This window comes from Rhinopithecus bieti, unplaced genomic scaffold (genome assembly GCF_001698545.2).
Source record: "Rhinopithecus bieti isolate Rb0 unplaced genomic scaffold, ASM169854v2 scaffold_24392, whole genome shotgun sequence".
In the NCBI taxonomy this organism is placed as follows: Eukaryota; Metazoa; Chordata; class Mammalia; order Primates; family Cercopithecidae; genus Rhinopithecus; species Rhinopithecus bieti.
Window position 1 is genome coordinate 3826380 of NW_016812542.1, and position 22670 is coordinate 3849049.

A 22670-nucleotide genomic window follows, 5' to 3' on the forward strand; every position below is an offset into this window, starting at 1 on the left:
AAAATTTAAAACTTTTGTGCATTAAAAGACACTACCAACAGAGTGAAAAGGCAACTTGCTGTATGGAACAAAATACTTGCAAATCATATATCTGATAAGGTGTTAATATTCAGAACACAGAGAACTACAACTCAACAACAAAAAAACAACCAACCAGACTAAAAAATGGTCAAAGGACTTGAACAAGTATTTTTCCAGAGAAAATATATGAATAGTCAATAAGCACACGAAAAGAAGCTCAACTTCACTAATTGATAGGGGAAATGCAAACCAAAACCACATTCCACCTCACACTCATTAGGATGGTTCCCATCAAATACACAGGAAATGACAAGTGTTGGCGAGGATATAGAGAGATTGGCACACTTGTGCACTGTTTTGGGGAATAGAAAATGGTATAGCCACTGTGAAAAACGCTATGGCAGTTCCTCAAATATTAAAAATAGAATTACCATAAGACCCAGCAATTCCACTCCTGGGTGTAAGAACTGAAAGCAGGATCTTGAAGAGATATTTGTACACCTGTGTTCATAGCATCATTATTCACAATAGCCAAAAGGTAGAAGGAACCCAAGTGTCCATCAACAAAAGAATGGAGGCTAGGCACGGTGGCTCACATCTGTAATCCCAGCACTTTGGGAGGTCAAAGTGGAAGGATCACTTCAGCCCAGAAGTTCAAGACCAACCTGGGCATCATAGTGAGGTCCCACCTCTACAAGAAATAAAACAGAAAAATTAGCTAGGCATGGTGGCTCCTGCCTCAGCCTCCCAAGTAGCTGGGACTACCATAGTAGGGAGGCTGAGGCAGGAGGATGGTTTGAGCCTGAGAGGTTGAGGCTGCAGTGAGCCATGATTGTGCCACTGCACTCCAACCTAAGTGACAGAGTGAGACCTTGTCCAAAACAACAAATGAATGGATTAATAAAATATGATATATACATACAATGGAATACCTGTACACCTGGGCAACAGAAAGAGACCCTGTCTAAAACCAGTGAGTGAGTGAATAAACAAAACATGATATATACATACAATGGAATATTATTCAGCTTTAAAAAGGAAAGAAACTCTCACACATGCCACAACACAGGTGAACCTTGAGAACATTATGCTAAGTGAAATAAATCAGTAACAAAAAGACAAATTCTGGCCTGGTGTGGTGGTTCATGCCTGTAATCCCAGCACTTTGGGAGGCTGAGGCTGGCGAATCACTTGAGGCCAGGAGTTCGAGACCAGCCTGACCCAAATGGCGAAACCCGTCTCTACTAAAAATACAAAAAAAAAAAAAAACTAGCCAAGCGTGATACTGCATGCCTGTAATCTCAGCTACCCAGGAGGCTGAGGCAAGAGAATCACTTGAACCCAAGAGGCAGAAGTTGCAGTGAGCCAAGATTGCACCCATGCACTCCAGCCTGGGTAAGCAGGTGAGACTTAGTCTCAAAAAAAAAAAAAAAAATGCTCTATGATGTATAGGAGATTCCTAGAGTGGTCAAATTCATAAGGCAGAAAGTAGAATAGGGACTGGGGGAGGGGGCGTGGGGAGTTATTGCTTTATGGGTACAGAGTTTCAGCTTTGCAAGATGAAAGGAGTTCTGTGGATGGACAGTGGTGATGGTTGCACAACAATGTGAAGGTACTTACCACCACCAAACTCTACACTCAAACATGGTTAATATGGCAAATTCTTTTAAGCATACTTGCCATAATAAAAAAAAATCAAAAGAGAGAGGAGAAAAGAAAAAAGCACCAGTGGCTAGACTGGCTTCAACAGGAAAAGGAACACAATCCCTGAGGCAGGAGGGAAGAGAGGTGTGGATAGAGAGAAGCCAGGAATTTGTATGGAATCAGGAGGTTAAGCGCATCCAATCCTTGGCTTTCTCAGGGAAGGAAAAGGTAATGGTGTTTGCTAAAATGCAGGAAAAGTGGGGGCCAGGTTGGGTAGGGTGAGGATGGGGAAGCACGCTCACCCATGCCTGTCTTAGGGCTCCTCTGAGTCAGGGATGCACATAAAATATATGTCTAGAAACCAAAAACAACTTAAAACCATTCAATTCTTTTTTTTTTTTTTTGAGACGGAGTCTCGCTCTGTCGCCCAGGCTGGAGTGCAGTGGCCGGATCTCAGCTCACTGTAAGCTCCGCCTCCCGGGTTTACGCCATTCTCCTGCCTCAGCCTCCCAAGTAGCTGGGACTACAAGCGCCCGCCACCTCGCCCGGCTAGTTTTTTATATTTTTTTTAGTAGAGACGGGGTTTCACAGGGTTAGCCAGGATGGTCTCGATCTCCTGACCTTGTGATCCGCCCGTCTCGGCCTCCCAGAGTGCTGGGATTACAGGCTTGAGCCACGGCGCCCGGCCTCAAATCTTAGCTAAAGTCCCTTTCCCCTTCAGAAAAAAAAAGTAAAAGAGGCAATTACATTCATGATGCCCAACCTTCTCTCTGCCTCTGGATCTCACACACCAAAGCAGCTTTCCGAGCATCTTCGTCTCATTCCTGCTCCCTACACCTGGAAGCCTCTCTCCCAGCTGTGCCCCTGCAAACCCTCTTCCCCAAGCCCAGAGCCCATGGGAGGGAAGGAACGGACTGAAGCAGGCAGGGCCTCGTTCCACAGAGACACTCAGGGCCAGGGAAGGATCTGACGGCTGTCCAGGCCCAGGGAGTCCAGAGGGTGACCTTGGTGCAGGTGTCTGAAGCCTGAGAGAGGGGAAGGAGCAGGAGGGCAAGAAGCAGCAGGCTCAAGAGGATGGTGGGTCTCACCGCAGATCAGGCTCTGAGAAGGACAGATTGGATTTGAACAGGCAGACTGGAGGAGGATGTGAGGACAGGCAGGTGCCATGGACTGAATGTTGTGACCCTGAAACTGTGAGGGTCATTAAAACTGTGACCCTCTATAGTTTTGGGTTTTTTTGTTGCTGTTGTTTTTGTTTGTTTTCTGAGATGGAGTTTTGGTTTTGTCACCTAGGCTGGAATGCAATGGCGCAATCTTGGCTCACTGCAACCTCCACCTCCCGGGTTCAAGTGATTCTCCTGCCTCAGCCTCCTGAGTAGCTGGGATTACAGGAGCCTGCCACCATGCCCAGCTAAGTTTTGTATTTTTAGTAAAGATGGGGTTTCACCATGTTGCCCAGGCTGGTCTCGAACTCCTGACCTTAGGTGATCCACCCACCTCAGCTTCCCAAAGTGCTGGGATTACAGATGTGAGCCACCCTGCCCAGCCTCCCTCTAAAGTTCATATGTTGAAATCCTCACCTGCAATGTGATGGTGTTAGGAGGTGGGGCCTTTGGGAGGTGATGAGGTCATGAAGGTAGAGCCCTCATGAATGGAATTAGTGCCCTTTTGAGAAGAAACATGAGGCAGATTATTTTTCTCTTGATTATGTAAGGATACAATAAGAGGACAGCCATCTGCAAACAAAAAAGACAACCGGCACCAGACAAAGAATCTGCCAGCACCTTGAGCTTGGACTTCCCAGCCTCCAGAACTGTGAGAAATAAATTGTTGTTTAAGCCACCTGGTCTATGGTGTTCTATCAGCCCCAGCTGACTAAGATAGTAGAGAAAGGCAGAGGGAGCTATGCAAGCAAAAGTTTGAAGGGAAGAAAGCAGAGGCATGGTGGGATCCTGCAACCTCTCTTTGTGGCCACAGCATAGGGAGCTGGTAGGAAGGGAGGCAAGAGAGGAAGGCTGACGTCATCGGAAAGGCTTTGAATCCCGGCTAAGTGATGCAGACCCACCCTACAGGCAAAGGCATCCTCTGATTGATTTTAGGGGATGCAAGATAATCAAACCTCAGTTTTAGGAAGGTAACTGTGTTGATAGTGGGGCAGGGACTGCAGGCAGAAAGGGAGGTAGGAGGAGTCAGGGTGATTCAGGTAAGCAGCTGTGATCCCTGGCCCAGGGTAGAGGCAGAGGCGTATTTATCAGATATTTATCACCCACCTGATCTCAGTCAATTTCCTTGGGGATCTCAGTGCACTCATTCACACTAAAGTGTAAGTAACAAGACTTGGCTTTTACCTCCCCTGGAGCATTTATGTTTTACCAGGACAGAGTCTGGTGATGGAAAGATAGTGGAATTTGAAGCGTTCTGACTGTTGTGCCACTAATATGGTTTGGATGTGTGTCTCTGCCCAAATGTCATGTCAAATTGTAATCTCCAGTGGAGGTGGGGCCTGGTGGGAGGTGGTTGGATCGTGTGGGTGGATTTCTCATGAATGGTTTAGCACCATCTCCTTGGTGCTATCTGCGTGATAGTGCATGAGTGATGTGAGTGAGTTACCACAAAATCTCGTTAATTAAAAGTGTGTAGGCCAGGCGCAGTGGCTCACGCTTGTAATCCCAGCACTTTGCGAGGCCGAGGCCGGTGGATCATTTGAGGTCAGGAGTTCAAGACCAGCCTGGTCAAGATAGTGAAACCCCATTTCTACTAAAAATACAAAAATTAGTCAGGGGTGGTGCATATGCCTGTATTCCTAGCTACTCGGGAGGCTGAGGCAGGAGAATCGCTAGAGCCTGGGAGGCAGAGGTTGCAGTGAGCCAAGATTGTGCCACTGCACTCCAGTGTGGGCAACAGAGTGAGACCCTGTCTCCAAAAAAAATTTTTTTAAGTGTGTAGCACCTCCCCTCTCTCTCTTCCTCCTGCTCCTGCCTTGTAGGACGCCTGTTCCCGCTTTGCTTTCCTCCGTGAGTAAAAGCTCCCTGAGGCCTCCCCAGAAGCAGATGCTGCCATGCTTCCTGTACAGCCTGTGGAACCATGAGCCAGTTAAACCTCTTTTCTTTACAAGTTACCCAGTCTCAGGTATTTCTTTATGGCAGTGTGAGGACAGGACTAATACAGCTATCAACAAACCAGGTGACCTTGTTTGGATTATTTATCCTCTCAGAACTTCAGACTCATCTATAAATGGGAACAATGACACTACCATCACAATTGTTGTGAAGGCCAAATGAGATAATGTCAATGAAGAGAGTCTTGTGAGTCATCAAGAAAGATGTTGGCCTTTTAATGAAACTGATTGAATAAAGTATTCATGGTAGAAGTTTCAGGCATGAGCTGCAAAGCCGAGACTGGTGATGCTTCTCTGTGTACTCGTGGAGGGATCCCACCTTCAGGCAGCTGACCCTCACATGAAGCTTAGGGGCTTCAGGAGAATCAACACACAAGCTTATACACCAGGGAACAGTAATAACTCCAATTGCCACAATGCCACACTGGACATATTCAAGCCTTGGAGAAAAGCTGTAAGTACAGTAGATTCTTGTTATTTGGGTAGTTACATTCTACAAAGTCTCTGGGAACCCAGAATTAGCAAGTACTGACCAATTGCTCCTAGTGGAAATACAGGATTAAGTTCGGGCAAGCCTGTGGTCACAATGTTTTTTTATCAATTTTTAAAATTAGTTTGTGACTGGGCGCCGTGGCTCACACCTGTAATCCCAGCACTTTGAGAGGCCAAGGCAGGCAGATCACTTACGTTCAGGAGATGGAGACCAGCCTGACCAACATAACAAATTTTGTCTCTACTAAAAAATACAAAAATTAGCCAGGTGTGGTGGCACACGCCTGTAATCCCAGCTACTTGGGAGGCTAAGGCACGAGAATCTATTGAACCCGGGAAGTGGAGGTTACAGTGAGCTGAGATCGCGCCACTGAACTTCAGCCTGGGCGACAGAGCAGACTCTGTCTCAGATAGATAGATAAATAAATAAATAAATAAAATCAATTTATAAGCTGTATTATACGTGTTTCTGTTTAAGACACCTTATTTAGGCATTGTGACACTTGCCTGTAATCCCAGCACTTCAGGAGGCCGAGGTGAGGCAGGAGGATCCCTTGAACTCAAGAGTTTGAGACCAGCCTTAGGAAGACCTCGTCTCTACAAAAAAAATTTTTTTAAATTAGCCAGGCATGGTGGTGAGCACCTGTGGTCCCAGCTACTCAAGAGGTTGAGGTGGAAAGATCTCTTGAGCCCAACAGGTCAAGGCTGCAGTGAGATGTGATGGCACCAGCTCACTCCAGCCTGGGGACCAGGGGGGGGCCCCCCCCCAAAAAAAAAAAAAAAAAAGTCATATTTAGTATTTATTATTGGTTCATTAACATTGAACTCACAGCCAACAACACTATAACTCATACCTGCACAAAGCTTATCTAAGACATCGATTTTCTCCATAGGGCACATCACAGCCTTCTTGCACTAAGGAACACCAGACAGCACTTTAGCACTACGCTTCGTGGCAATTTTGAACAGTAAAATCACCAACAAAAACCACAGATATGAAAAAAAAAAAAAAAAAAGGCACTAAATAGACCAAGAAAAGGATCCTTGCTTACAGGATGAGAACTGAAATGAGAAGCCAAACAGTCATCTTATTTGTCTCAAATTTTTTGACACTCCATATAGCTGCCACGGATCACAGCGCCACAAGTATTGATTTGGGGTTACAAATAAATTTTAGCAAGTACACTCAGTTGCAAATATGGAATCCACAACTAACAGGGACCAATCGTGTTGTTTTCATTGTTCTACAGAGCAAGAAACTAAGGCTCATCAAGATAAATATCTTGCACCCAGCCAGCAAATGGGAGAGCCAGGATTCAAACCCCATATATGAAGCTTCCACGCCCAGGATTTTAGCACTACTGCACACTATTGTTTCTTATTTCACAAATAACTCCCTGAGGCCCAGAGACGTTGCTGAATCACCTAAGGCTATATAGGTGCTGGGGGCAGTGTGGGGGCTGATCCCAAGCCCTGAACCCATGGACCCTCCCTTTCATGAACTGCCTGACCTGCCTGTGTTGTGCCATCTCACCTCTCATAATCTTTCTCTCCCGCTCCACCCAGGGACCCTGAGTGGGGAGCTGGGGTCGATGAGTCATCCTGGGGGATGGAATCTGACTGCTCCTTAAGCAGCTCAGGCGGACATCTGGGTGGGTGAATGCAGGTTAGGCCACCAGGGGGCGCCCCCACCCTCCCCGCACCCCACATCCGGCAGCTCCCAGCACACACAGGGCGCGCCTCAATCGCCAGAGTGGTCCAGGAAAAGACGAAAGAACAACGGGGTAATTGATGCAAATACACCATAAAAGACAAATTGTTCAGATGAAGCGCATTCCGGGATCCTGCCAAACGCCCAGGGTGTGTGGAATTTCAAGGAAAAGCTGAGTACATTGGGGCCGTCTGACTGGGCCACTGTGCCCCCTGACCCAGCTTCCAGCCTGAGCCACACCTCCCTTCCCTGGAATGTTGCAGGCTTGGCCTGAGCTCCTAGGGGCTGACCCTGGCATGGGGGTGGGGAGGCAGTGGGAAGGGACGGAACAGGTGGAGTGATGGGAGGACCCTGACCTTCACTGCAAATAGGACCCTGGCACCCACTCTTTCAGATGGCCTTCTGGCCTCTTGAATAAATTCACCCCACATGCTCCGTCCCCACTCCCACAGCTGCTGTGAATGCCAGCGCTTCCTCTTACTCCCTGGGTGGCCTCAGGTAAAGCCTTCCTTCTCTTTGAACCTCTGTTTTCTCATCTATAAAATAGGGGTAATCATCTTTTGCATTTATGCCCCACAGGGTTGTGAGGATCAAATGAGAAAGGTCTGGAAACTTCTGTTCCTTTCTGTTCAAAGAAGGCCACTCCTCAAGCTCCACCAGAAGCCACCGAAGAGCAGCCAATCTCCTGCCTCCCCCAGACTCCAGAAACCCAAAACTTGCTGCCCAGCCCCACCCCTGGCTCCCTGGAGACCTCTGGGTGACCCTGGCCCCAGCACCAGCCCTGTAGAAAGACTCAGCCTCCCTCCCACCGCAGGATCTGAACTTCCGACCACCCCCCAATGCAGGGAGGGTGGAGCAGGATCTGAGGCTGAGGCCTGCACAAGGGCCCCTTGTCCTGCTGGGCAGCCTGGCACGATCTGTCCTGTCCCAAGGAGGGTCGCTGGGACTATTGTCTTTCTGTTGTGGCTTGGGGGAGGGGCAGATCATGGTTCATCAGGGCCAGGCCAGAGGAACCAGGCTCACACTCCAGCCCCTCTCCTGGAGTGGTAGGTTTTGGTATCTTCCTTCCACTCCACAATGGCCAGACATGTGCCAGGATTTGTTCTGGATCCTTCCAAGCTGCTGGGTCCCATTGTTAATCAAGGTGCCCTCACACCCTGCTTCCTGCCCTTGCGCCCCACAAAAAAGCTCAGTTCCCATCTTCTATCTTGATAACCCCCATCCCATCCTTGTTCCTTCCCTGTCTTTGTTATATGAATTATTTACTGAATCATGCAATGCACCTAACAGAGTACTGGCCCACAATTAACTTTCAACAAAATGCTTGCCCAGCTACCATTCCAAATTACTCAGGATACGGATTTATTTTATTATCATTTTTATTTTATTTTATTTTATGTTTTTGAGATGGAGTGTCGCTCTATTGCCCAGGCTGGAGTGCAGTGGCGCTATCTTGGCTCTCTGCAACTTCTGCCTCTGGAGTTCAAGCGATTCTCCTGGCTCAGCCTCATGAGTAGTTGGGACTACAGGCACCCGCCACCATGCCTGGCTAATTTTTGTATTTTTAGTAGAGACGGGGTTTCTTTCATCTTGTTGGACAGGCTGCTCTTGAATTCCTGGCCTCAAGTGATCTGCCCACTTCGGCCTCCAAAAGTGCTGGAATTACAGGCGTGAACCACCGCGCCTGGCGGAGGATTTGTTAGTAAAACTCCCAGACCTTTGCTCTGGAGCCCATATTCCCATTCTTGCTCCCTTTCCCTCATGTTGGCCCTAATTCTACTATGGTGCCTTCAGCGTCTTCCTGCAGCTGTGCCAGGACCAGTTTTCAGGTCCCACAGACCTGAGCTCTGATCCCAGCTCCCACACTACACAATCTGCAATTTTGAGCAAGTTACATATTAAACTTGTCTGATTCTTAATTTCCTTATCCACAGAGTGAGAAAGGATTATCTCTGCTCCAGGGGGCAAATAAGATCAAATAAGATAGTGGTCATGAAAACCTCATGAAAATTTATTACCAGGCCACACAGCAGAGATTTTATTACAATCATCAATGTGCTAATGAATGGCCTTCCCACCCACCTGGAGATAAGAGTATCCTCTTCCAGCTTCTTGGAGACTATAATAATAATTATCCCTATTATTATTAGGTGTGTAATGACTTAACTTTCCTAAGCATTTTCACACCCTTCAAACTATTAGAACATTCCCATAGAGATCCTGTGTCAGAAGAGGTAGGGGAAGAAAAATAATTTTGGAAAGCTGGAAACTTCCAGCATCACTCGGGTCGTTTACAAATAATTTGTTATCTGCCAAAGATAACCAAGGTCCTCGCTCCCTGTACACTTACAGTCTAGCAAGGAGAGGGCTAACTAAACAGCTAGATTTCAGCAGCCCCGCCCTGGGGCCAGTGTACAGTTATTTCCAGCGGGTCCAGCGTTCATCCCAAAGCCCAGTATAATCTGGTGCTGGACAAAGGCCTTTTGGATGCTGGCGATGACCAAAGAGGAGGTTCATGCACCCTAGGCAACACCCTTCCTGCCCTGGTCCTGACAGCCACACCAAGGGTTAACCAGACCCAGCCCTTCCTGGCTACTGGCAGGACAGGCAGGCTTAAGTCCCCTCAGTAAACAATAGTGGGGCCACTTGCCAGCACCACACACATGAGCAAAAGCTCTGCTTGGACCTGAAGAGCCCCCTTACCCCACCCCTTCCCAGCTCAGGCCCAGGGAGGGGTCCGCAGTTCTGGAAAGGGTTAAGTCCACAGGAGGTGCCTGGGACCCAGCTGTTTCCCGTGGGCGGGGGCAAGGGATTTACAGCCTCCCCCACCGGGGGTCTACCAAGCCTGTGTTGGGGAAGGAGGCCTCTGAGTCCTTGCTCTGAGGCCAGACTCCCCTGTCATGCAGCCAGAGCCTCCCACGCAGGCGCCAGCAGAACTAGGAGGGGGCAGGAAAGAGAAGCCTGGGGATCCAGGAGAAGGCAGGCTGGGCTCTGCAGAACAAAATGGGCAGACGGGGAGCTGGCCCTGTCTGTCCGGGGCCTCACCTCATTTGGAGATAGTAGCTTGTGGCAGGGAAGTTGGTCTGGGAGTTCAGGCACTAGGCTTCCATTTCAGGTGAAAATGTGATGTTATGCTGCTCTGTGCCTCAGCTCCTCACCTGCTGGGCACACCCTTGGTGGCAGCCCCCAAAAGGTGTCCACTTTCTTTCTTTCTTTTTTTTTTTTGAGACAGAGCCTTGCTCTGTCATCCAGGCTGGAGTACAGTAGCACCATCTCGGCTCACTGCAACCTCTACCTCCTGGGTTCAAGCGATTCTCCTGCCTCTGCCTCCTGAGTAGCTGGGACTACAGGCGCATGCCACCATGCCCAGTTAATTTTTGAATTTTTAGTAGAGACGGGGTTTCACCATATTGGCCAGGTCTCGAACTCCTGACCTTGTGATCTTCCCTCCTCGGCCTCAAAGTGCTGAGATTACAGGAGTGAGCCACTCCGCCCAGCCAAAGTGTCCACTTTCTAATCCCAGGAACCTGTGGATGCTACCTCATATGGCAAAGACTCTGCAAATGTGATGATGTTTGACCATCTAAGGAACTTGAGATGGTGTGATTATTCTGGATGAGCTGGGTGGGTTGTAAAGGTCATCACACATCTTTATTAGAGGAAGGCACATGGAAATTATAGACAGTAGAGGAGAAGACACTGTGACCACAGAGGCAGAGGTGAAAAGTACTATCCTGTAAGCCACAGGACACCTGGAGTCACCCAAAGCTAAAAGAGACAAGACATCATTTCTCACCCAGAACCACTACAGGGAGCACAGCCTTGCCAACACCTTGACTTTGGCCCATTTATTCTGATTCCAGACCTTTGGCTCCAGAACTGCAGGAGAAGGAATTTTTGTTGTTTTAAGCCACCAAGTTTGGGGTAATTTCTTACAGCAGTCCCAGGAATCCAGTACACCCTTCTTGCCTGATAGAACAGAGGAGAACACGTGCCCAGCCCTGGCTCAATCAGGAAGGGGCTCTTTTTCTATGTTGTGTTGGAGAATTTCCTTTTGAAGGAGTTCATCTGCCGTGCCGTGGGATAGCACTTTTAATTGGTCAAAAACAATCCTCCTGGCCGGACTTTGTGGTGGGCGCCTGTAGTCCCAGCTACTCGGGAAGCTGAGGCAGGAGAATGGCATGAACCCAGGAGGCAGAGCTTGCAGTAAGCGGAGATTGTGCCACTGCACTCCAGGCTGGGCGACAGAGTGAGACTCCATCTCAAAAAAAAAAAAACGACACTCTAGGCTGGGCGCAGTAGCGCAGTGGCTCATACCTGTAAGCACTTTGTAAGGCCAAGGCGGGTGAATCACCTGAGGTCAGGAGTTCAAGACCAACCTGACCAACATGGTGAAACTCCATCTCTACTAAAAATACAAAAAAAAAAAAAAAAAATTAGCTGGCATGATGGTACATGCCTGTAATCCCAGCAACTTGGGAGGCTGAGGCAGGAGAATTGCTTGAACCTGGGAGGAGGTTCAAGTGGAAGTTGCAGAGAAATGAGATTGCACCATTGCACTCCAGCCTGGGCGACATGAGCGAAACTCAATCTCAAAACAAAAATAAACAAACGAAAAATGACATTCCAACCTCAAAACATTCCAGGATGCCCTGAGGTAGGAAGGTAGGAAGTCCTATGCTAAGCAGGCCAGCTAGAGAAGGTACATTGCTCAAATGGGAAGCAGAAGAATCCAGTTCTTCTTCCACCAGCTCTCAGTCTTTTCATGACTCGTGTGAACTCCAAGACCGTAGGGCTGAGCCCTGAGCACCTTCCCTGTGATAGCATGACCCCCTCCCACAGCCCAGGGCATTCTGGTGCCTTCTAGTAGCCAGTAATCTCAGGGTGACCTGCTCCTATTTTTGAGAAGGCAAACTGCCAAATCTGGGGAAAGGTGGGGAGGTAAAGAGGGTTAGAGATTCTATAATCTCAATCACTCAGCAAACACTGAACTCTTACTGTGTGCCAGGCACAGGGTTGGGCACTAGAGATAAATGGTAAAGAGATGTGGTTCCTACCTAGAGAGGGATATAAACAAGTAAACCAAGGCTATACTAGTAAGAGTGTGTAAAGGGTAATGACAGATGTATGCAGCAGAGGGGCACTTGGCTCTGACTAGGGGTAAGAAAAGAACCCTACAAGGCTTCCTGAAGAAGATTCCATATTAGTTACTTATTGCTGTATAACAAATTATTACAAATTTAGTGGCTTAAAACAACACACACGTATGGTCTCACAGCTTCTATGGGTCAGAAATTCAGGCATGGCTTGACTAGGTCTTCTGTTTCAGGGTCCCTCACAAGGCTGCAGTCAAGGTGTCTGCCAGGATGGGGTCTCATCTGAAGGCTTGAGTGTGGAATGACCTGCTTCCAAGCTCACATGGTTGTTGGTAGATTCAGTTTCTTGTGGGCTTTAACCAGAGGCCACCCTGGTTACCCTCAGTTCATTGCCAAGTAGGCCTTTAAAACATGGCAGCTTGAGGCCAGGCATAGTGGCTCAAACCTGTAATTCCAGCACTTTGGGAGGCTGAGGTGGGCAGTTCACAGGGTCAGGAGTTTGAGACCAGCCTGGCCAACTTAGTGAAACCCCATCTCTACTAAAAATACAAAAAAAAAAAAAAAAAATTAGCCAGGCATGTTGGCATGTGCTTGTAATCCCAGTTACTTAGAGGGCTAAGGCAGGAGAATCGCTTGAACCCAGGAGGTGGAGGTTGCAGTGAGCCAAGATCACGCCACTGTACTCCAGCTTGGGCAACAGAGTGAGACTCCATCTCAAAGAAGAAAAAAGAATCATGGCTTCATCAAAATGAGCAAATGAGAGAGTCAGGATGAGCAAGATGGAAACCACAATCTTACATAGCCTAACCACAGAGGTGGCATCCCATCCCATTCTATTGGTTAGAAGCAAGTCATGAGGCCAGTTCACTCTCAGAGGGAAGGGATTACACAAGGGGGTGAATTCTGGGAGGCAGAGATTATGGGCAGGGGCATCTTAGAGTCTGCCTGTCACCATGACTCCAAAACTGAGTCTCAAAGGAGCAGGAGGGACAAGCTAGGTAAACACAGGAACAGAGGCTTGAGGAGACCACAGAGTTCTATGGGAAAGACCAGAGCAGAGAGGGCTGCCACCACAGAGAGCAGCCCGAGGAAATCAACAACGCTCTATCTGCCTACAGCCCACGTTTACTTTTTGCTACATGCTTATTTGTGTTGCATTTTTGATCTTGTTCATGTATATAGTATTCCTGCAGGGAGGGAGGCTAATAGTTCCTATCGTACATGTATGAAAACTGACCCCCAGACCAGTAGGAGTGTGACCAGAAACCAACTGCCTATGGAGCTCTCTTCTCCAGTGAATATTTGGATATGAATGAGACCTGACAAAGAAAATTATCAGACAAGCAACAGTGTGAGGAAGACACAGGAAATGGAGGAATGAGGTTGCCCTTGTTGCAGATGGCACTCCCAGGACCCTGGCATGTGAGCCTAAGTGGATGTGTATAAGCTTGCAGGGCATGTGTGTGCATATGTGTGTGTGTATGTGTAACACCATTCAGCAGGTTTCATTCAATAAATCTCCATGAAGCACCTGTGCCCTAAACCCCAGGGACCAGGACAGCAGCCATGGTTTTTCTGTACCCTGAGTTCTTGATTAATATCACTGTCTGAGATCATTAAGCATCCTTCCCTTGGGCTGGCAACTTCAGAATCACTATGGGGACTTATTAAAAATACTGAAACCTAGGCCAGCTCCAGAGGTTCAGTTTTCGTGGGCTGCAGGTAGTGACACGGTTCTGTGCTTTTAACAGGTACCCAGGAGAGTCTGACCATCTGCAGGATTTGGAACCTACTGACCTCCTTCAACCTCTTTGCTTTATAAGTGAGGAAAGTGAGGCCCAGCAAGGTGGGAGTTGCCTGAGGTCACAGGGCTGAGTAATGCGCAACCTGAATGAGCGTGCAGGCTGCCGGCATTCCTGCTGAAAGCCACTTAGGTGTCCTCTCAGTGCATTCCCCCTGACTGCATACCTGCCTGATTTCTTCCCAGCTCCACTCATCTGAAGTGTGCCAGGAGCTCCCAGGAGCCCAGCCTACATCCACCTACAAACAGAAAACACTTGCCTTCACAGCCGGTAAGCCCCCAAGACAGTATACACACACAGGTGCATGCATGCACACTACTCACATGCAGAATTTCATGCTCATTTTCTCCATGAGTCTTCACTGAGCATTCACCCACTATATTCCAGCCACTGGCCTGAGAATCCAGCAGTGAGCACAATTAAAAAAAATACAGGACCCTGCCCTCCTGCACCTTCCAGTCTAGGGCAGGGAACCAGGGGTCTGCTTCAAGTCAGTTCCAGCAGCAGGTTCTGCCCAGGCCCATGAGCAGCTGAGTAGAAGAGCAAGGGCTTGGCTGCTAGGGTCAGGGTGGACCCCTCACCAGACTGTGCAGGCAGAAGACCTCTCAGCGTTGGGTCTGGGAGCTCAGAAGGCACTAGGAAAAGCTAAGTGGACCCAGGTCCTCCCACATCCTTCCAGGCACCCTGGATTTACTAGTACCTTCATTTTGAAATCTCTGTACAGCAGTGGGCACTGGCAGAGGATCCTGACTGCAAGCAGGACTTGCAGGCTAAGCTCACAGGAACTGCCAGATACCCAGCAGAGGCCAGGAGACACAGCAGGGAGGAGATCCCTTCGGTAAATTCCCAACTGGCCAAGATGTCTGCATTCCACATCCTTTAGCAGAAAGCCCTAGATGGGAACATTTGTCTTTCTTTTTTTTTTTTTTTTTTTTTTTTTTTGAGACAGGGTCTTGCTCTGTCACCCAGACTGGAATGCAGTCGTACGATCTTGGCTCACTGCAACCTCCACCTCCCAGGTTCAAGCGATTCTTATACCTCAGCCTCCCGAGTAGCTAGGACTACAGTGCATGCTGGGCTAATTTTTGTATTTTTAGTAGAGACGGGGTTTTGCCATGTTGGCCCGGCTGATCTCAAACTCCTGACCTCGAGTGATCCTCCCGCCTCGGCCTCCCAAAATGCTGGGATTACAGGCATGAGCCACCACGCCAGGCCGGGAACATTTGTCTTTCTAACTCCAGACTGGGTAGTGAGATTAGGGACCCCAGCTTAACCATGGGGAAGACGCTTTACTTCCCAGAGCCTTAGAATGACCATCTTTAATCTATCAGGAAATACTCCCATCTCTTCCAACCTCACAGGGCTGTTGTGATAATGTGGTGAGGTCACAGCAGAGGGTTCTTTGAGTCAGAGCCCTGGAAAGAAACACAGCACTCATGAGGAAGCTTACAGGACTGAAAGGTGAAGGTGGGGGGAGGGGTCTTCCAGGAATCTTCCAGGGAGGAGCCTATGTTTCATCCCACTGGAAAAACAGACCCAGCAGGACACATATGGGAGACCACCCAGATTGTGAGAAACATTCGTTGGTTATGTGTGTTTTGGAAATGGGGTAAGCACAGAGTGACCTAAAGTCCCCTTTGCATAAATAGCAGACAATTCCAAACCGCAGCCCTGACCACCCCAGTCAAGTCTAGTTAATAGATGCTGTTGGCTTTTTAGAGTTATTTTCACAGCTCAGTTCCTCTATCTGCACTGTCTCAGTCAGCATGGAGGCCCCCTTTCGTCTCAACAGAGTCAGCCAAGGGTTTTCCAGGGCCAAACTTGTGTGTTCTCCTTGTTGCTTGGTTGGTGACATGCTCTGTGAATGCAGACAAGTTGTGCAACCTACTCTGTCTTCCCTGGCAGGGGAGCAGGGCCTTTGTGTGTGTGAAGGGCCATGAGCCATCGGAATGGAGTGCAATTAGTGGTGCTGGTGAGACTGACAGCGCAGCACAACCCGATGACAAGGGGATCTTGATGAGCCACACTTGCTCTGTTTATCCTCAGTTTCAACCAGGAAGTTCAAATGCCAGGGAGATGCCATGAGGTGGTGAGAAGAGCATTAGGATCCAGAGTCAGGGGGCGGGAATCCACTCTGAGCCACTGGCTGGCTGGGGAATCTCAGGCAACTGCTTCAACATCTCTGAGTTTCAGCTTCATCATCTGTAAAATAAGGACACTTGTGTGGAAGGAATATCAATCAAGCACAGTCTGAAATTTAGACCATTATGCATGAAGGCTAGAATTGGGATTAAGTAAAAGCACTCAGTAAGTGTTACTAAATTGTTAATTATGTACAGTTTTCTAAATAGGGATTAGGCAAAGCATGGTTGCTGGGAGGATGATTATAACTACTGTAATAACAAACATTTATTGTGCACTATCTATCTGTGTACTTTATCTGCTTTACAGGCGTTCTCTCAATTAATTCTCACAATGATCCTAGGAAGTGGGGTTATCATCATTCCCATTTTAACGGCATGCCAAATAACTTGCCCAAGTCATGTGGTTAGTATGAGACACCGCGGGGATTCACACTCAGGTCTGTGATTAGAGCTTAAGTTTTTAACTGCTACTGGCAGGCCTCCTCGTACTTCAGTGTCTCTCCCACAGTGAGCACTTCCTAACTAGTTGCTTTCATTGCCTCCCTCCTCCTCTTTCCATTACAGCCTCTGGTCATCAAGTTTTCATTAGCTCTACTCCCAACTCACTTCTTGCCTCCCAGGGTCTCCCTTCTCCATCACCGCCACCAAGGATCACCTCTGCTCACCCTACAGGGAGACCCAGCCATTCCACCTAAATAATTACCCTGAAGATGGCTGGGTGCAATGGCTCACACGTGTAATCTCAGCACTTTGGGAGGCCGAGGTTGGCAGATCACAAGGTCAGCATTTCAAGACCAATCTGGCCAACATGGTGAAACACCATCTCTACTAAAAATACAAAAATTAACTGGACATGGTGGTGGGTGCCTGTAATCCCAGCTACTTGGGAAGCTGAGGCAGGAGAATCACTTGAACCTGGGAGGTGGAGGTTGCAGTGAGCCAAGATCATGCCACTGCATTCCAGCCTGGGTGCCAGAGCAAGACGTCATGGCAAAAAAAAAAAAAAAAAAAAAAAAAAAAAAAAAAAAAAAAAAAAAAAAAAAAAAAAAAAAAAAAAAATTACCCCAAAGAAGCAACAACCGGAGACAAAAATTAAGATTTAAATATGCAAATGGTCATTGAAGCCTCATACGTAAGACAGAAAGAATGAAAAAGAACATGAATGTCCAACAATAAAGGATTGATTTGCTATATAAATAATAGTGAAGAGAACAGAACAACATACAGGCATTGAGAGACATGTAATGGTATGGCCTTATAACCACAATATATTAACACATTTAAAACCAGAATATGGGGGCCGGGTTCGATGGCTCACTCCTGTAATCCCAGCACTTTGGGAGGCTGAGGCGGGCAGATCACGAGGTCAGGAGTTCGAGACCAGCCTGGCCAACATGGTGAAACCCTGTCTCTACTAAAAATACAAAAATTAGCCGGGCATGTGGTGGCGCGTGCCTGTAATCCCAGCTACTCAGGAGGCTGAAGCAGGAAAATCGCTTGAACCCGGGAGGTGGAGGTTGCAGTGAGCCAAGATCATGTCACTGTACTCCAGCCTGGGACAGAGCGAGACTCAGTCTCAAAAAAAAAAAAAAAAGCAGAATATAATATAATACAGTACACAGAGTATGACCCCATGTATGAAAACAATAACATATTATATGTTTGCATCAAAATAGATGTAGAAGAAAATACACCAAAATGCTAACACTGTCTCTGAGAGATAGAAACATAAAGGTGATTGTTTTCTGTGTTTTTACATTTTCTTCAATTAATATCTTTTTGTAATAAAAATAAGGAGTACATGCGTGTCTGTGTGTCTGTGTGTCTGTGTGTGCGTCTGTGTCTGTGTGTCTGTGTGTGCGTCTGTGTGTGTGTGTGTCTCTGTGTGTGTGTGTATGACAGAACTCTGTGACAGGCTCCGCATTGCTATGGAAACAAGCCCAGACCCCCAGCCCACTTCTTCTGTGTGTGACTGTTGCACCTCAGGTTCTGTGCACACCATTTGTGTCTCCTGTCCCCCCTCACCTTTTCTGATCCTGGCACCTTTGCACAGGTGATTTCTTCCACCTGGAACACTGTCCCTCCTCTCTCTGATGGTCAGAATTGTATCCTCCCTTCAAAGGGCCAGCTCAAATGTTCCCTGCACCTCCATCCTACCTCCTATAGTTCTGCCTGCACCTTACTGTCCTCCTCCTTTTGCATGCTGCCCTCTCTGTCTCAGTTACCTTGGGAGCTCTTTAAAGCCAAGGTCTAGGTGGGACGGGCTTATGCCCCTGTGCAGCAAATACTCACTCATGCTTAACAAAGCACTGAAGTTGGGCTGAGTTAAAGTGAGTTGCAATTGGCTTCCAGTAGGGCCCCCAGAGCTGATTGGAGAGCCCCTGAGAGACCCCTGGCTATCTTTCTTCTTTGCAGCTGGGGGCCTAGGTCTCTCCCCTGAGATGGCAGGAAATGCTGATGACCTCTGAGTCATTAATGAGTGATGCCCCGGGGCTGTAGCGCTGTTGCCCACAGGCTTGTACTCTGCATGGTCCCATTCAATGGGGCTGAGTGCTGTGGGCAGAGCTGACTGGTGAGATCATGAGGATGGGTTGTGCAAGGCCTCCTGTCCCTGGGGCAGTGGGTACGGTGGCCAACTATCACAGTTTGCCTAGGACTGAGATGCTCCTCAGAATGCAGAACTTTCAGTGTTACAACTGGAGAATTCCAGGCCAACCAGGATGGTTGATCAGCCAGCAAGCAAGGCATGAGAGCTGCCTCTAGGCCTCTGAGGCCAGGATTGGTGCCACACGGGATCACAGCTTCTGATCCCTTAAGTGTTTGACCCTACAGGTAAAGGTGACCCCGTGCCCAGGTCCTTAGACGAAGAGCATCTCAGGCCAATACAGCAACAAGGTTCTGAACCTGGAGCACCATTTATTCCCCCAGAGTCCTCACTGCTCCTTCCTAACAGAAAGGAGTCCATCTGCTCTTCTAGGCTATTTTCACCCCAGGCCTAGCTCCCGTGAGCATGCACAGAGCCTCCCAGCCCATGGGACACCTCTCTGGGTCCTCTCCTGCAGTTAGTCTCCACCCTTTCAGGGCTTGGCTCCAGTCATCCTCTCCATGAAGCCTCCCTTACCCCTAGCCCACAGACCATTCCCTTCTCTGCCCTCTCAGGGTTTGATCCTTGCCAACTCTCTCTCCTCTGATCTCCTTTCTCCCAGCAAAATACTGGGTTCATTCACTTACTCATTTACTCACAAACAGTAAGAATCTATTTGGTGTTGGGTTAAGAGCCCTTACCTAGAGTCCCACTGTGACCACATTGACTCCTGGCTCCACCACTTAGCTGCTGTGCGACTCTGAACCAGCCACTTATCTGGGCCTCAGTTTCTTAATGTAAAATATGGGAGTTGTGATAATCACACCTACCTCACAGGGTTGTTGAAACGTTACATGATTTAAGAATTGTACAGGCAGGGCATGGTGGCTCGCATCTGTAATCCCAACACTTTGGAAGGCTGAGGCAGGTGAATCACTTGAGCTCAGGAGTTCAACATGGTGAAACTCCACCTCTACAGAAAATACAAAACCAGCTAAGCATGGTGGTGCACGCCTGTGGTCTCAGCTATTCAGGAGGCTGAGGTGGGAGGATCACTTGAGCCCAGAAGCAGGTCAAGGTTGCAGTGAGCTGAGATCATGCCACTGCAGTCCAGCCTGGGTGACAGAATGAGACACTGTCTCAAAAAAAAAAAAAAAAAAAAAATTTACAGTTCTTGGGTCAACACCATATACCACTTGTCATTTTTATTATTAGAATCTACCATTTGCCAGATACTCTGAGGCACTAGGAATATACAAATAACAAGTGCAGAAACCGATCAGTCTAGTTGGACAGGCAGATGCATAAACCAGCAATCACAAGGCAGTGTGACTAATGGAGGAGGTATGGCAGCACAGAGAGAAGCAAGCAGTTACTCAGCCTGCCCTAAAGGCAGGGCAGTCAGAGAAGCTTCTCAGAGGTGGTGACATGAGAGAGAGCTGAGCCAGTGATACAGAAGTGTGTAGCAAGAGTGGGGGTACACTGGTCTGGCAGTGTGAGGCAGCTTTCCCTGGTCCTGGAATGGGGGTGGATTGCATGCTGGGGCTGGGCATGGAGCATGTAGAGACAAACACTGGAGAGATAGCCCTGGTAGTGGAGAGTAGACCCTTTCAAGGAGTGGGCCTCCTCCCATTGCAGTGGGGAAAGCGCTGGCAGTTTTAGCAGAAGAATGAATTGAATTCTGGACAGATCATTTCGGTGAACCATGGTGGACCCCCTCAGGAGACTGAGGGAGGTGAAACCAGGGCTCTCTGTGCAGCCTTACAGTATATTCCTGCACAGCCAGTCTTGCCAGGGTCCTTGGGTCCTGGCCCTGGTGGGACAGCTGCCCACAGTACCTATACATCCCCAACAGACTTCAGGATTACATACAGTAATGCCCTGTCCATCTGCCCCTACTCCTTCCTGCTGCGATTGCAGCTCATGAACTCTCACTCTGGCTCTCCCCACTGGTCTCCATTCTCACCCTTGCAACAAGCTCACTCTTGCTAAAGCCTTAGCTCCCAATCACAGCTCACCCTGACCAGAGCAAGCCCATCCCTTCTCCCTCGGTCTCCCCGCCCCACCTCATCGGACTCCCAGCTGCCTGGCTGAGACTTGCCCTGTCTCATGTTCCCATGGATGACTCATGTTTTGGGCAGGGGTGAGGCCACGCTGGGGCTGCCGAAGCACAGGGAGACTTGGTGGCAACAGCCCTTCCCTGGTCTCACAGGCCCAACTGAGCAAAGGTTTTCCATCTCATGCATGTCTACTGGCACTATCAGAGCCTGTTTGTGCCCCCAAAGAGGTCCTGACCCTACTCCGAGGTCTAGCCAAGCCTTCCCGGGGTAAAGGCCTTTGCTCCTTCTTGGAAATTCAAAGTCATGAAAAGCAGAGCAGTGAGAACACTGGTGAACCCAGGAAGCAGGAGGGCCCCTCCTCCATCAGGGAGGTAAAGACTCCCCAAAAAGGTCATGGATCTTTTTTAAAACCTGGTCTTGGCCGGGTGCGGTGGCTCACGCCTGTAATCTCAGCACTTTCGGAGGACAAGGCAGGCAGATCACAAGGTCAGGAGTTCGAGACCAGCCTGGCCAACATAGTGAAAACCCGTCTCTACTAAAAATGCAAAAAATTAGCCAGGCCTGGTGGTGGGTGCCTGTAATCCCAGCTACTCAGGAGGCTGAGGCAGGAGAATCGCTTGAACCTGGGAGGCAAAGGTTGCAGTGAGCCGAGATCGCGCCATTGCACTCCAGCCTGGGCAACAGGGCAAGACTCCATCTCAAAAAACAAAACAAAACAAAACAACAAAGAAAAAACCAACAACAAAAAAACCTGGTCTTGTACCCCAGACCTCTGTGCTGTGAGTGCTCTTACAATCCTCAGACAGTTCCCAGACTCTTACAAATGATAGTAAATGATCACCCATCGTAACCACCAGCACCCACACTGCTGCATACAAGGAGCCTACTGCGTTCTAGGGTCTGTGTCAGGGGCTCTAACAGCAGCAGACTCTTCAAGGGGCTGGGACTCTCCTAGCAAGAAACAGAAACTGGGTTTGGTCAAGGACTAAACCAATAGGGCTTTAATTTAAACCAATAGGGCTTTAATTTAAACCAATAGGGCTGGTGTTCCAAAAAAGCAGAGTGCCAGAAACTAGAGCCTGTTTCCCCCTCCACCTGCCCTCTGCCCTTGATGTCTCATACTATGCCCTCCACTGCCCTTTGCAGCCAAGCTCTGAGAACGACCCCTAGTGCTGGACAAAGAAAGTACTGCCCAGTGCTCCCCTGTCCCCTGGTGGCCAGTTCTATTGGCACCAGTTAGCATTGACTAATGTTTCCAGAACCTGGGCTCCTTGAGGCGAGGACTGGATCTTGTCTTTCTCCTCTGCATCCCCAGAGTCGAGCACAGTGCCTAGCCTGTAAAAGCATTTAGTTTGCTGGATGTCTTGCCTCTCACTCCCATCTGTTCACTACCACTCCCCTATTTCTTTTGTTTGTTTTTGTTTTTGAGACAGAGTCTCGCTGCTGTCACGCAGGCGGGAATGCAGTGGTGCTATCTCCACTCACTGCAACCTCCACCTCCTGGTTTCAAGAGATTCTCCTTCCTCAGCCTTCCGAGTAGCTGGGATTACAGTCATGCACCACCACACCCAGTTAATTTTTGTATTTTTAGTAGAGACAGGGTTTCGCCTTGTTGGCCAGGCTGGTCTCAAACTCCTGACCTCAGGTGATCCACCTGCCTTGGCCTCCCAAAGTGCTAGGATTACATGTGTAAGCCACCGCGCCCAGCCCACTCCCCTATTCCTGAGTGCCTGGATACATCTTTTCCTTATGCCTGAACCCCCACCATCAGTTACCCTTGGGTTTGAAGAGCAAAGATTCTATTTTAGAGGCTGCTGTTATATAGGATGAAGTAGGTAACCCCTTCCATTAACAAAGCTTGAATCAAGGGAGGGGTGGCAACCCTCTTCTCTCTAGCCATGCCCACCTCCCAGATAATGCCGCCATTCTCCCTACCTTTCTCCCAAAGCCCATGGCAGCTATCACCAATTAATCACAGCATTCTAGTTGAGCCCTGAT